This window comes from Coloeus monedula (assembly GCF_965178545.1).
Source record: "Coloeus monedula genome assembly, chromosome: 5".
NCBI classification, from domain to species: Eukaryota; Metazoa; Chordata; class Aves; order Passeriformes; family Corvidae; genus Coloeus; species Coloeus monedula.
This window is the reverse complement of record NC_138785.1, coordinates 39,150,149-39,164,260: the sequence shown is the minus strand read 5'-3', so window position 1 is coordinate 39,164,260 and position 14,112 is coordinate 39,150,149. Positions and strand designations below refer to the sequence as shown.

Genomic DNA, 14,112 nt, shown 5'->3' with positions numbered 1-14,112 from the left:
TCTTCAACCAACTAAGGAAACAGTGTTGCACATTTTGGCTTCATTAAAATCTTTAAAAACAGATAAAGAAAGAAAGATAGCTTAAATTTACACATCCGTTTGAAAATGCTAAAACATTTTAAAAACAAATAGACCCCCAACTCTAAAAATCTGTGAAAATCGTAATTTCCCTTCCAACGGATTGGTTTAAAGGAGGATTTTCTGGAATGTTTGGGGCAAGTAGGTGAAAGCACTGCTCAAAATACCTGTTAAAGCAGTCAAAACTCTTTTGACTGGCTGTACGACCCTGTGCAGCTCCTTCACTACCTTAAAAAGAAGTGTAGTGGCAGTCAAAATAAATTAATTATCTACTTATAGTTTGTATGGATGATATTAGATCACAAAGAATCTGATTCTTCCATTTTAAAAATTTTGTCTGTATCCCCATTGTGAGTACTCTGACTGTGGCCTGTTATCACACAGCATCAGCTATTGAGTACAACACAGCTTTGTTCTCATATTTGAGTGATGAGTTTCCCAGGTAAATGCAGGTGAAGGTGTGTGCCTGGAATAATGACATTGTAAAGTTGGCTAGAAATCCCAGACAGAATGGCCTAGACATAAGTGAAAGGGACATAAAAATTGATACAGTAGGAAAGACATATTCTCCAATTTTTTTTTCAAAAAACCTAGAGTTTAACCTAAATTAAGTTGTATACATACTTATACATAAGTGTGGTATGGATGCACATATATCCATACCTTTTACATTAGCAACTTATTTTTCCTCAGATGTGTTTGTCTTTTTTTCTTTTTTTTTTGGTCTCAAACCTCTCTGTCTGTTGACCTTTTCACATCTGTACTTTTTTAATTTCCCAGGAGTAAAATATATTGCTCTTAGCATAGTGCTACAATGAAGAGACTGTATAGGAGCTCAATAAGACTTCCTGAGACTGTGACCTTTTTTAATGCTAAATGGCTTACCTCTGGAGATAGATGTGCTAACCTAATTAAATTAGTGCAGAAAAGCTGCAATGGATTAATTTTGACAGTTTCAAGTTTTAAAAAAAAGTGGTTTACAGCTATTGTGTCTTTAATTTAGGTGTAAAAAATTTGCATCTTTTCACTTCCTCTAAAAAAAAGGTTTTTTCAGTAAAGTTAGATACAATGTTAAACTACTTTATCAAACAGGCCTTAATGTTATTTTGTTCATGTTTATTGAATGACTAAGTAAACTCTTAAATTGAAGATAATAAAATGAAAACAAATTTAATCACCAAATGTGACCGCAGTCAACACAGGATGTTTAGCAGTAATCTTTGGTAAAAAATCACTTCTCTAAAAGAGACAATGTCTTTTACTTGTGTAGTAATAGCAACTGTGTTTTCCTAAAATATCTGCTGTTCCATTTCTATAGTGATCTTGCTTTAAATCACCAGCAAATTTAATAAGATATTTTATATATTTCATAGGCTACTTTATATTATATTATATTACATTACAATATATTACATATATTACATACATTACATTAGAAAGCTTTTAAGGTCAAACCTTTTGAAAGTATGAGAAAAATTATTTACATCTCAAAGACAAACACATTACTTGAAAATTTTCTGTTTAACCATAATAAAATAACTACACATCTTTTGCAATAAGGAAAATCCAATATAAATCTTACATACTACAAATATTATTTGAAAGGCTTTGTTTTCACTGTCAAAGTACCAATACTTCTGTGAAATATTCTTTTGAACTTGTTTTAATATTTCTATTGTTTTTATCCAAATATGGTATATTGCCTTGATTTTTGCTTTGTTTGATTTCTCTATCTGGAACAGCTTCAGTGAAATAATTTACTGGAAAGTAGATATTTCTGGCTGTGAAATGTGAGATTAGCAAGCATCCCATCACAGTGGTGTAGCTGAGAACTACAGAGATCTCCAGCTGTAGAGCAAGCCAGCAAAAAAGGATGCATGAGAAATGAGAGCCAGTCACCATGGATCATGGCTGCTGGTCATTGCTTCCTTATTTCAGGATTGGCCTGTCTTTTCTCTTTCATGTAAAACCTTTTCTTTCCTCAGTATCTGGAATTTGGGAAGAACAAAATTTGTAGTAATAAAAGTCTAAAGCCAAGGTAAACTGTACTCAAAGACTGCAGCCATTTCTCATTTTAAAGTTAAGGCATAGGAAGGGTCAACTGGTATACAGATATCAGATGATTTCTGTATCTAGAGGTACAGGTGAAACTGTATCTATTCAAGCTGTCAGTGTACTGCTGAATTTCATACAGTCTTGTAGTTTATATTTTGTGCAAATCACATGTAGATAGGTTTCATTCTGCATTATTTGAAATTGGTTTCTTTCTAAAGAAATTTTAAAAAGAAAACTCTCACTGTAAGTTACAGTCTTAATGCAATTTTGTGTAAGGATTAGGTTGGTCTGACTTGGTCTCATAATCAATGGTTAAAAGAATGATTAGTAGATGTCTGCCATTATTAGGATAAATATGTTATATGGCAGCTGTACTTTTATTTTCTGGCATGTTTCCCACCTTGTATTGCCTTTGGTCTTTCACAGATCTTTTCATGCTTTTATGTGCCTGTCTTAAAAATAGTTCCTTAACCTTAGATTTCTATGAGGAAAAAACCAATTGCATCTAAGTATCTTACAAAGGAACATTTGTGAAATAAGAAAGTAGTCTTTAATGGCAAAGCAGCAGGTGAGTTAGAGTAATCTGAAATATGATTTTAGAATCTGTTCTTGAAGTGGATTTTCTTTTCTGTGTCCCATATATTATTTGTAAATGCCTTTTAGTATTTTCATATACTAGTAGAAATGCTTTTTCCACTCTACATAGAGAGTGAAAACGAAATGCATGCTTAATTCAGATTGATCTTGCACTAGAGCCTATTCTGTTTGGTTGAGAGCCATTTTCGATACAGTTATTCATTCCTTTACTTTAAAACTTGTTTCTACATTGAATACTTGTTGAGTTTTCTGTTGCTGCTGGAGTCAGCTATAAAGGCTGTTTAGCTCCAGCAGGAGGTAGCTTAGGTTTTATTTATATGGGTTTTTTTAAGCTATTAGAAGTCAGTTACAGATGTTTCTGTTCACAAGAAATACATAACTCAATCCAAGGTCTTGGTAGAAGGAAACTTAATGACTCTGTTCCAACAAAAAAAACTTCCAGTTTTATATCACTAAGATTTTTAGTTGTAGACTTGAGTAATTATGTAACATACTGGTCCACAGAGACTTTGCTTATGACATGTATTTTTAAAGTTATTATCTATAAAAAAAGAATGTGTAAATTTGCACTAACTAAATGTTACCTGTAGATTGTTTATTCCAAGTTCATTAACAAATATTTATGTTTGTGTTTTATTTATGTCTGCAAACCTGTTTATTGGTAGATTCATTAGTTTGTGGTTTTAAATGAGATTAGCTGTAAATTGCTATACAGAAGAGTTCAAGCAGCACATTTTAAAGTGTTATATGTATTCACTTATTTTTTTGTAATATTTAGAGTGGCATTAATTAGCTTCATGGAGCAGTCTTCATAAGTAGTCGTGTCTTGAAGGATAACAGTTATCTGCCCCATCATGATCTAGTTCTTAATTTTTTTCCTTTCTGAGGTGTAAAAGTGACAGTTGTATAATTCTTCCATTAAAAGATTATGGTTTCTTTCCAGAAAGGAATATTCAGAATGTTCAAACTTTCATACTGAAGCTTTTAACAATTCCTTTTTCTACTACTTTAGTTGAAGTTCTGCCCTTTTGGATAGTAAACATGACAATCTGTGCATGTCTGTTTCATTGAGGAATATCTCAGCCTTGGAGAGGGGTGGTGAACAAGGATGGGGGGAGAAGAGGGAAGCAATGTTGTGTTCCTGCTGCTCATTCCCCAGAGCAGATGAGCTTTCTGTCTCCCAGCTTTGAAGAGAGCTAGCAAGATTATCAGCTCTGGTTGTTTCTCAGGCAAATAGGTGTTCAAGGGAGTGGGAGTAGCCAAGATGAAGACAGCCTGTGGGTAAAGGGAGCAGATGAAGCAAAAAGAGGCTTTTGAGATAAAAATGCAAAACATCACTTAGACATTAGAATCAGAAGTTGCATATGATGTAGAATAAAGAGAAAGGGCTATACAATGCCAATTAAATTCAAGTTTTAATTGATACCATACCCAAAAGTCAGGGCTTTTCGAGTTCTAGAAATCCACTGCTTTCAGCTAACAGCTGTGTAATATACACTCATCAGTGAAAAGATCTATGGGGTAAAAAAGATCATTTAAGGAAGCTGAATATGTGGTATTTTATTCATATGCTTTTGACTGCTATGCCCTGTACGGCTGCTGGGAAATTTCCTGAGGTCAAAGTATTCACATCTTACCTTTAATTTCAGTTTTGTTATTTCTGAATTTCAAACACCAAAAATTAGAAATGACAACAGAAATGTCTACTTGATTATATAAAGAGCTATGGAAATGTAAGTGTTCTGAGAAATCATATTAATCTTATTCTGAGTACCAAACTGAAGAGTCACTTGGCAAATAACCTGTTTGGTCCTCTGCTCCAACACTGGAAAAAAAGGAGGATGCTACCTTCTCTAGAATGAAGATGTACAAAAAGCACAAATGGCTAATAAATATGTAAGAGGTTTGTAGAACATTCAATTAAAAAAGATGAGTGCACAGAAAATTTAAGAAACCATGTTTTCTGGGTTTTCAAGATTTGAATAATGCACTAAAAAAAGAAAAAATACGTCGTTTAAAGCCTCGTATAGCTCAGCCTATTAGTGCAGGCTTATATTTCAGTACATACTTTGTAGTAGTTTTTCATTTGGGAGAAATAGTTCTGTTCAAGACTGAGGAAAAGAATTGAGGGATTGATTCTATGAACTCTAGATGAGAGATGAAAAGGATACTTATTTTCTAGTTTTATGATCCATGGTATTTGTAATTAGAGTACTAAGTGGTGCATAGAACTAGTGTTGCAAATTATTATTGTTTTCAATTGGATCAAACCATGTTTCAATCATCATCCATGCATTATTGATATATATAACATACTTATGACCTATTTATTAACAACAATAAATTGTTATTTTATTTAATGTACAAATCTTACATGCATGATCTATGAAGTGCTTGTAATGGGCAAACTCTGAATTAACTGACTCACTTCTTCATTATTTGTATCACCTTTGTGAAGCTAGTTTGTTTTATTCCTGTCCCTTTAGCTTTAGAGTGATTTTGAAGCTGACAAATGTTGTCTGTGTTAAATCAGCCGGAAAGTTTTTTTAAGATTATAAAGATTGGCTATGTTATGCCTGAATGATTTGTATTTCAGGCAGTGACTGCTCTGTGTCAGTAGCTTTAATACTTATTAACTGCTAGATTGAGATCTGTCTCACTAAACAGCAATGAGCCTAATGTACTGAAGACTCTATAACAGCTAATCACAACACAGTTTTCTGTACATTGTTGTAATCATCAATGTCCAAGTATGAGTATTCATTTCTGGTTTTAGTTTCTGTCCAAGGTGTGAAAGTGTAAGTTTTTTCATGTATATAATTAAATTATTTTAATTGGTACTTTTTCTGGAAAATTTGCATTGGTTTGCATTGAAAGGTATAACAATACTGATAAAATCAATCTTCCCAAGCATATACAGGTCCTTTTTCCAATGTTTTCTCTTAATAACTTGTTTTTCTCTCACCAGAAGCATTACCCCCTTGGGCACACATAAACAAAACCAGCACGGACATTTATAAACCTCTCAGGTGCAATTTTTTTTTTATATGAGCGTGGACCAATGAAGATGCCATATCTACTGGTGTAATGTCATCCAGTTCTGGATATCTACTTCACATTCTGTATATTTTATTGAAGTTACAGTGTTAATTTGGTTTTAAGTCAAATGGACAAGCCACAGGTTTTCAGCCAAGCACGTACTCAGCACCTTACTAAATGGAGCCTTGTGTAGGTACCTAAATAGTAGCTAAGCCAATTTCTTTGACAAGCTGTGAGGTGTGCAGCCAGGAACTTTTGCTTCAATTAGTTCTTTGTTAGAATTAAAATTGACAGGGCTGGGAGAGGTAGCACTGATACCTTAAAGGATGCATACAGCATGAAAGATGATCATTTACCTGTCCATCAAAGAAAAGATAAACCAACCCTAGAGTGACGAAAAGGTTAGTTTCCTGTTTGACTGGCAAAGCAAATGAGACATTTTGCTTTAAAAAAGTATTTCCAGTCAATCCAAGGTAACTTTCCTTTGTTGTTGAGAGTTATGGAGTAGGAAAGAAATACAGAGTAGCTCTTCAGGATGTTGTGCAGTCTCTGCTAAAGTTTGGAATATACCCTCGCTATGTGAAATCTAAACCTTTGATCATGACTCATGGTGAGACTTTAATCCAAGCCACTGTTTCTTTTCTGTCACTACAGCTTAGATCTGCATTTTGCCACAGGGTACTAATCAGGTGTATTGCTTCACAGTGCTCTTTTATTAATGTATGATATGTAGTGATTCTCATAATTCATTAGAAAGTTATCCAAGTTCAACAAATACTTTGGCAGCATACTTTGGTGCAACAGAGGGAGTGAACAAGCTATTTGACTATTGATAAAAGAGTACAGTCCAGTATGAAGGAAAATGGATCTGTGTGTGTATATAAATATATGTGTATATTTATTCATATTCATCTATTCTAAGATGTGTTTCAGCTATTCAGGAAAAGAGGCTGTAGGTAGCCTGTTTGGTTTTTTTTTTTTTCCCTCCAGATTTCAGAGGAGTTAAGATGGAACAAGAGAAGCATGTTTGCCATTTTGGGATTAGCACATACATGTGACTCCTAAACTAGGAGAAAGAGAGGATCTCTTCTTCCTTTCTGTCTGTTTTCATGCTTTGGGCTTCAATGACAATTAAAATCATGTTTCTTTATGTTATCTGTGTCTCTAAACTTAGCTGAAAACTTATTTTTAATATAATTTAGCTCAAATATAAAATACATCTTTAATTTGGCTTTGAAAGTTTATTATATCAGTTGATGGTAACACAGAAATTATGTATCTCTCTCCCAGGCGGATTTGCTAAACACAGTTCTTTGAATAGCTAAGTGTTATAGATGAAGGCTTCTTGAAACAATGTTTCTTCTCATTGACAAAGTAGCTTATATCATTTTACTTCAACTCTACATGAAGACAGTGAATTATTTGGTATCTATATACGCAATCCATTTGAGATTTAATCGGCTTGAATATAAGTGAAGAAATGTGTTCAATGCATATGATAAAAATGCAAATCTAAGGTATATTTCTGATGTAGGACGTAACCATGATTATTAGTGAGCTGGCTGAATTACTTTTTTTCTACAGTGAATGTTTGTTTAACAGTGTGTTAAACATTACAGTTTGAACTGGAGTATTGAGTGGTTAACAAGGAACAAGGGACAAGAAGAATGAGGGACAGTTCTGGATGAAATCATACCTAATTTTAAGCAGTGTACAGAAAATGTACCAATTCCATTTCCCTTGTTCAGGTTGAATCGTTATCTGTTACTCAGATCAAGACAGCCTCCATATGAGAAAGGGAGGGAGGGATTTTGTGTAATGTACTATATTTTATTAAAATACCATGTAATCTCCAGACCCCCATATTTCAAGTGAAAATAACCATGAAAGAAAGAGCTTTAAAATTTTTATATGCATGAAGGATAAAAAAGTTATTAATAAATTAATTTGTAAATTAGGTCTTTGAAGGTCTTAGTAATTTTCTTTTTGAAAAAAAAATATTTTGCTGCACAATTTTCACTTCTAAAAAAATATTGGTGCTGCTACAAGGAGGTTTTACAAACATAAAAATGCATTCCATGAAACTCTTGAATATACATTGGACTACTGACCTAGGCTGGTATAAGAATTTTAAACTTTCTAAATAAAATTTCTCAAAGAATTAAGTTCAGTTTAGAAAAGTTTTTACAACAATATATTTTCCTAGTACAAGTACTGAGCAACCTTGTATTGATATAGGATAGAGTAAATAAGCAGTTGATTATTTCAATTTTGTTTCTGTGAACCTACTAGGAAAAAAAATGGTAGATAGAACTGAGCTGGAGTCAGTTATGTTCCTTAGACTGTGATCACTCTATTCCTTTTGCTTTAATGACTACTGAATATTTTCTGCATTTCAAAACATGTTGAAGGATCAAATATTTCCCCTTTATTGCTTCAAGTATTTCCACATTTATCCACGTAAGAAAACATCATCTCTTAAAGTTGTCAATAAAGCTGGTAATATTTTGTCACTAAAGAATTCCTCACATACACATTCAGTTTGTGCCATCTCTTAAGGCTGCATTTTCAGACCACTTTATTACAAGAATGTAATTTCTCTTTTCATTTTTGTTTTGAAACCTCTTTTGAGGATTTTATTGGGATTTTTTATGTTGGTGATAGTCCTTTGTATCAACCTATAGACAAAATGTAGTAGTAAATAGGATGGAAGATTGTGGTGTTTATGCTGCAAAATTATCATTTTTGTTGTTGGCGTGGGGGTATGGGGGGATGGATATCTGTGTGCAGACTTGATAAATCCATGGTGAGATAATCCCAGTATCATTCAAATATCTGAAGTCATATTCTTTTGATGACTGAACATTTCTCTAAGTTAGAGAATCAGAGCACAGTTGGGATGGATGTTGCAAAGGTAAATATTTTGTCCCTTTTTTTGTTAAAGAAGGAATTGTGTGAGATATTACAGAGCAGCTTCTGGCTGCGGGTTGCAGATGTTTTTCCTTCATATATTTCCCTGGGAAACAATGATATACTAACCAGTCTACAAAGGTGGCTTCTGGGATTTTTTTTTTTTAATGCAAGGTATTATAAGCACAGTGAGCTAGTGAAGGGGTGGGTTTGTGGGAGCTACTTCCAAGATCCAGCACAACCAGACTATAGCTCCACTGCTTAAAGCTGTCATCTTGGCCAGTGGGATTCTTATGAGCAAACATTCATTATAGTGATTTTGAGAACTCACAGTCTTAGGTATTTTAATTTATTTTGAGGAATTTTGCGTCTAAATAAGAAAACGTCTTTATGATTCCTCTTAGCCTTGGTCCCATGTTGAGTGCAATAACTGATGCAACTTTTAACTGCAGAATGACTGTAAAAGCCTAAGGACTATCATTCTGGTTTTCAGTATTAGTTGATATCTGATTAGCTAATATCAAATCACACTGTGGAGATAAGTCAAAGTAGATCCAGTAATGATACATAATTTAATGTGTAAAAGGATACCTGCATATTTGTTTTTTTATTTTCACGCAATTAGTTGCCTGTTTCTGAAAATCCTTTTGCTTGTTGGGGCATTATTCTTGCTTTTCTACATACCTTGTTTCTTAAAACTGTTCAATGTCTAATTTACTTTTCCACTGTCTTAGCAGTCAGGATACCAGAATTAATTTTGTGGTAAAATTACTTTTTTTTCCTTGACAGGTAATTCTGTAATTGCAAGCATTCTTATTGAAGGTTAATTTAAATGACAAGTCATCTCCTGAACAAGACTAAGAAACAACTTTAGTTCTAAGCATTTGATGTAATTTTCTTCTAATTTCCAGTAGATCTTGTATAATGGGAGATTGTGGGAGCAGAGTGGGGATGTATTCCATTAATGAGCCTGGGACCAATCACATAGGACTGTGTATGCAGTGCTTCTTGAGCAGGTTTCCAAATCAAACTGCAGGGGTGATCTTTGATGATTCATTCCCAAATGTTGCTTCACCTCATTTCCAGCTTTGTAAAACCACATTGTGAATGTCTTGTCTTTATTCTGTCTTTAGGATAGTACTGAGGGAGCTGGATTGCTTCTACCTGCTCCTGTACTGTGATGTCCTGGAGACCAGTTTCAGATCAGGGAGTCATGCTGCATGTTGAATAATTGAGAGTATTAGATATAAGTAAAAAGTGATACCTTTTGTTCAGTACAATGTGTTTTGATGTCTGTATTTATCAATTAAAATATTACATAACAATAGCTTGACTTGAGGTTAAGTCTATCTTAATAGAATTCAAAAGTAAATCTGCATGTTTCATGATGGGGCTGTATTTGAGTTGATTTGCCATGAAAGCTGTGTGACAAGTGATACAAATTTAGATATGTGGAAAGTGCATGCCTAACCAGGCATGGAAGACATAGAAGATTTTTGTTATTTTGTTTTCCGTTTCAAGTTTATGTAGCTCTCTGGCATTTTACTTGACTCTGCTGTCCTATCTCCTAATATTATATAGAAAACTAAGGAAAAATAATTTAAGAAAAATTGTTATTAAAATGTTGTGTGTTCTTCAGAGGTATTTGTTCCCATTGGAGATGTAATTATCTGTGATTAATCTGTAATTCTTTGCAAATGTAGTTGTCTCCGATTAATCATCAGATATTCCAGGTGCAAACGAGTTGGAAAGGATGAAAAAAAAACAAAACCAAAATATCCTTTTGTACTGTCTATTGTTACTTTTTATACAATCTTTTAATATTGATTTTCTTAATGTTAATGTCTGGGGTGAATAGGTTTTCTTAACTGTTCATGTAAAAGGCTGTAGCATAACTGCATTCTGAAACTGGTTCTGATATCATTGATTTAAACTTCACTTTCACAGACAGAAGTGGCAAGAGATGTAAGTCCTGAATCTTTTTTTTTCTTCTAAATATACTGACCAGAAACAGATTGAGTATTTCATTTGTAGTTGTATGTCCTGATCCACACTGAGGAGAAAGAATTCACATATCACTAACACACAAAGAAATTATTGTGGTGATGCAATTTGTGTGCATAATTAGATGTAAACCACAGGGAAAATTTCTTCTGCTCAATATCTAAATCTTCAACCTTCTTAGAGATTGTATAAACAGAAGGTCAACTTATCTTTGGCTGATGCACTTGGAGATATAATAGAAAATTTGCACCCAAAGCCCAGAAACTAGAGGAGATTTGCACATATTTTCTGTATAAGGTGGTTTAGATATCTATACCAAGAATGTTTCTGATGTAGACAATAATAATTGTACTAAGAGGAGCAAAGAGGTAGTTGTCTATGAGATATTTGTTGACCAGAAAGTGGGCATATGTAATGCAACATGAATGTGCTGAATTTTGGTAGCTGAATATAGTCAGCGTCTGGAGTTATATTTCATCCATGTAAAATAAAACTTGTCTTGCCATCTTCTGTGTGTTTCATGATGAAATTTTCTCTTTGGAATGATTTTAATAAAATAGAGGAAAAATGGAACAGCACAGAAAAAAAAAGATGGTATTTTTGATTGCCTCCTACAGTTTTGGTGAGGAGACATGGTCCCAGAAGATTTGGATTTTTACCTGAGAGAAAAATATTGGTACACACAAGCGAAAAAAGACAGTAGATGTTGAATTATATAGCACAAGCTTACTGTGCAGAGTGAACAGTTTGAAAAGTACTGAAAACTGTATTTGAAGCTGAGAACAAACATCAAAGGAGCATACAATGTTTTTCATCTTTCCTAGTAATGATTTCTGTGACTGGATGTTTCAACTGCCTTGTGAAGTTGGTGTTCGGAGAGGTGAATGACTGCCTGTCTCGCACAGACATAGACACACATCACACAGCTGAGTCACACTGTGCTGCTTACTCAATGTCACTGCTCAGGTTAAAATAGCATTTCTATTGTTCTGTTATTAAACAGCAATTTTCACATTCTGAACAGCTGAAAGAAAAGAATTGGAGCAGATATTACCTATTGCACATTACCTTGTGTGGTGTATGAATGATGTGTGATATCCATTTTAAAATCATGGTGCTGATTCACTGGTTTTCTTTAGTTTTCAGTTGATTTGACAACACTGCAAAGTCTAGAGTTACTCATGAAGTAAGCAGTGAGAACGGTAGTAGGGCTATGGAAGAGCTAAATAAATGAGGAGAGCTTTGAGAATATGTGATTATTTGAAAAATTCATGTGGTTTAATTAATTTTTTCCTGGTATTTTTTTATGAATGAAAAGATCTTGAATTACTAAAATATACCACTATTAAAAGCTTATAAGGCTTATAAATGTGAGTAGTTTTAATGCAAGAGATGAATAGAAGCACTTCTTCAGAAACTATAAATTTGTTTCAGTTATTTTACAAATTTTGAAGCAATGGGGGAAAAATGATTTGTTTTTGATTAGATTTTTCCTTGGATTGTACCTTATTACATCTATCATTTGTACTGTTTTTACTTTGTTATGCTATTTTACTATACTTTTACACTGTTTCACTATAGTAAAACTCAAGCAATATCACTGCATGAGGGTTTTGATGGCATCCTAATTTGTGACATCTGAGTGTGTGCTCAACCCTCACTGGACTTAGAGTGAGGTGCAGCAACTTCAGGAGGTAATGCACAGCCAGCAGTTCCCATACAACAATGCAAACAACTTTGTCCCTTCCACTTCACCTTTCTCAGAAGGGGAAAAATAAATCTTTACAAAATCTCTCTTTCTCTTCCCTGCCCCAAGCTATTACAATATTAAGAAACACTCTCCTTAAAGTCTGTGTGTCACTGAAAATATTTAGGTCTACCTTATTTTTTCATCATCTACTTTACAAGCACTCATACATCATTCCTGTTACTGCTCTATTGTCATCTGTCCCCCTCTTTTTTACTTTCTCATATAATGCCCATAGATGTACAGTGGTACTGGTTTTCTGGGGCTTTTTCTGCTGTTATTCTGTGCTGAAAATGGCAATGGGTATTTTGTGATAAACTCTGATGTCAGGTAACTATGTATTGTCCCATAGTTGTTGTTCAAAGAACTTATTTACAATATATATTTCTTAGATTTTTTGCCTTTTAGATGGTAGATTTTCCAGCGAATGATTTTTTTCTAGTATTTTTGTAGGCTTTTAGACACTGAGGAGGCAATCACAGTTATTATTAAGAGTAATCTTAGAAAACAGGACCAAAGGTATTTTAAGAGATTCCTACAGTTATCTGCATGCAGAATTAGTTACTCCAAAAGCATTTGTACAACTTCCTAGTCTGTTCCTAAGATCTTGGACTGATGAAAAGGCCACAGAATCCTTGGGTATAAAACCCCCATAGTCTATCACTGAAGAAAGACACTAAGTGATCACAGGGCATCCAAAGCCTTGTGCTGCTGAAGAGGAGAGCTGCCTGCTACCAGTGGAGTAGAATGGCATGAATTGCACTGAGAATGTGTTCTTCACCCAGTACTGTAGGGGCTCAGAGAGGAGGGGGGGAAATGGAATGCTCTCACCTAAAAGCGTGGAAGGCGTTACACCCATGGACGTGCGTGGTGGCTGCTGTACAACAGGTTACTCAGCAAGACTTTGGCAGCAGTTTGAATATATGGATGTGCACACTTTACCTTTGGTATTTCACAGTTGGCTCTGATATAGTAAGTTGTCCTTAAACAAGAGTAGTCTCAAGCTATAACTTTCTTTCTCTTTTTTTACAACTAGCATGCATAGTTGGGTATTATTTTGTCTTTTACATGTTTACTATATTCAATGTTTATTATACTATATTTTTCTACCAGGAACTATCCAGCTATTTGAATACTGCTTTCCATACTATTACTTATATTTACAAAATAGCAAGGGGGTTCTCTTTGGGTAAAATGTGAACATATTTGAAAATGGCTTAAACTGTTGTCTTCAGGGAATCTTTTATATAAATGGTTGCTAAACATACATGTATGAGTATTCAAATTTGTTCATTAAAAGCAGTAAATGAAGGTTTCAACAGGCAGAGGAAATTATTACTTTGCTTATCTAGGCTAAAGGAAATAGAAACATACCAAATTAAAGGACAAAATATGAAATTACATAGAGAAGCAACATTTGAGAATTAGACATAATTAAAATAGACATACTGTCCTTAAAGAATGGCTTTTCTCTTTTAACATATCTCTGGTACTATGATTTAGCATAGCATAAAGCCTTTGGAACAAGTTAAAATACATTGACTCATACCTGTTGAACATCTTATATGTAATTTTTATTTGGCCTTTGTCTGTATAAATATTTAAAATCTATATGCTCACTTTGTTTTCTATCCAGGTCCGTTTTGCTACAAACTGGTAGTGTTTAGGAGAAAATAGGACTT

The 14,112-nt window shown here is 33.9% G+C and overlaps 1 protein-coding gene across 1 annotated transcript in view; it reads left to right on the top strand.

The window, feature by feature from the left end:
• Window positions 1-14,112, top strand: part of GPM6A (glycoprotein M6A) — a gene marked incomplete at both ends in the record, with an annotated part of 116,832 nt that overhangs the window by 65,845 nt on the left and 36,875 nt on the right. The gene's annotated exons all lie outside the window — the stretch shown is intronic.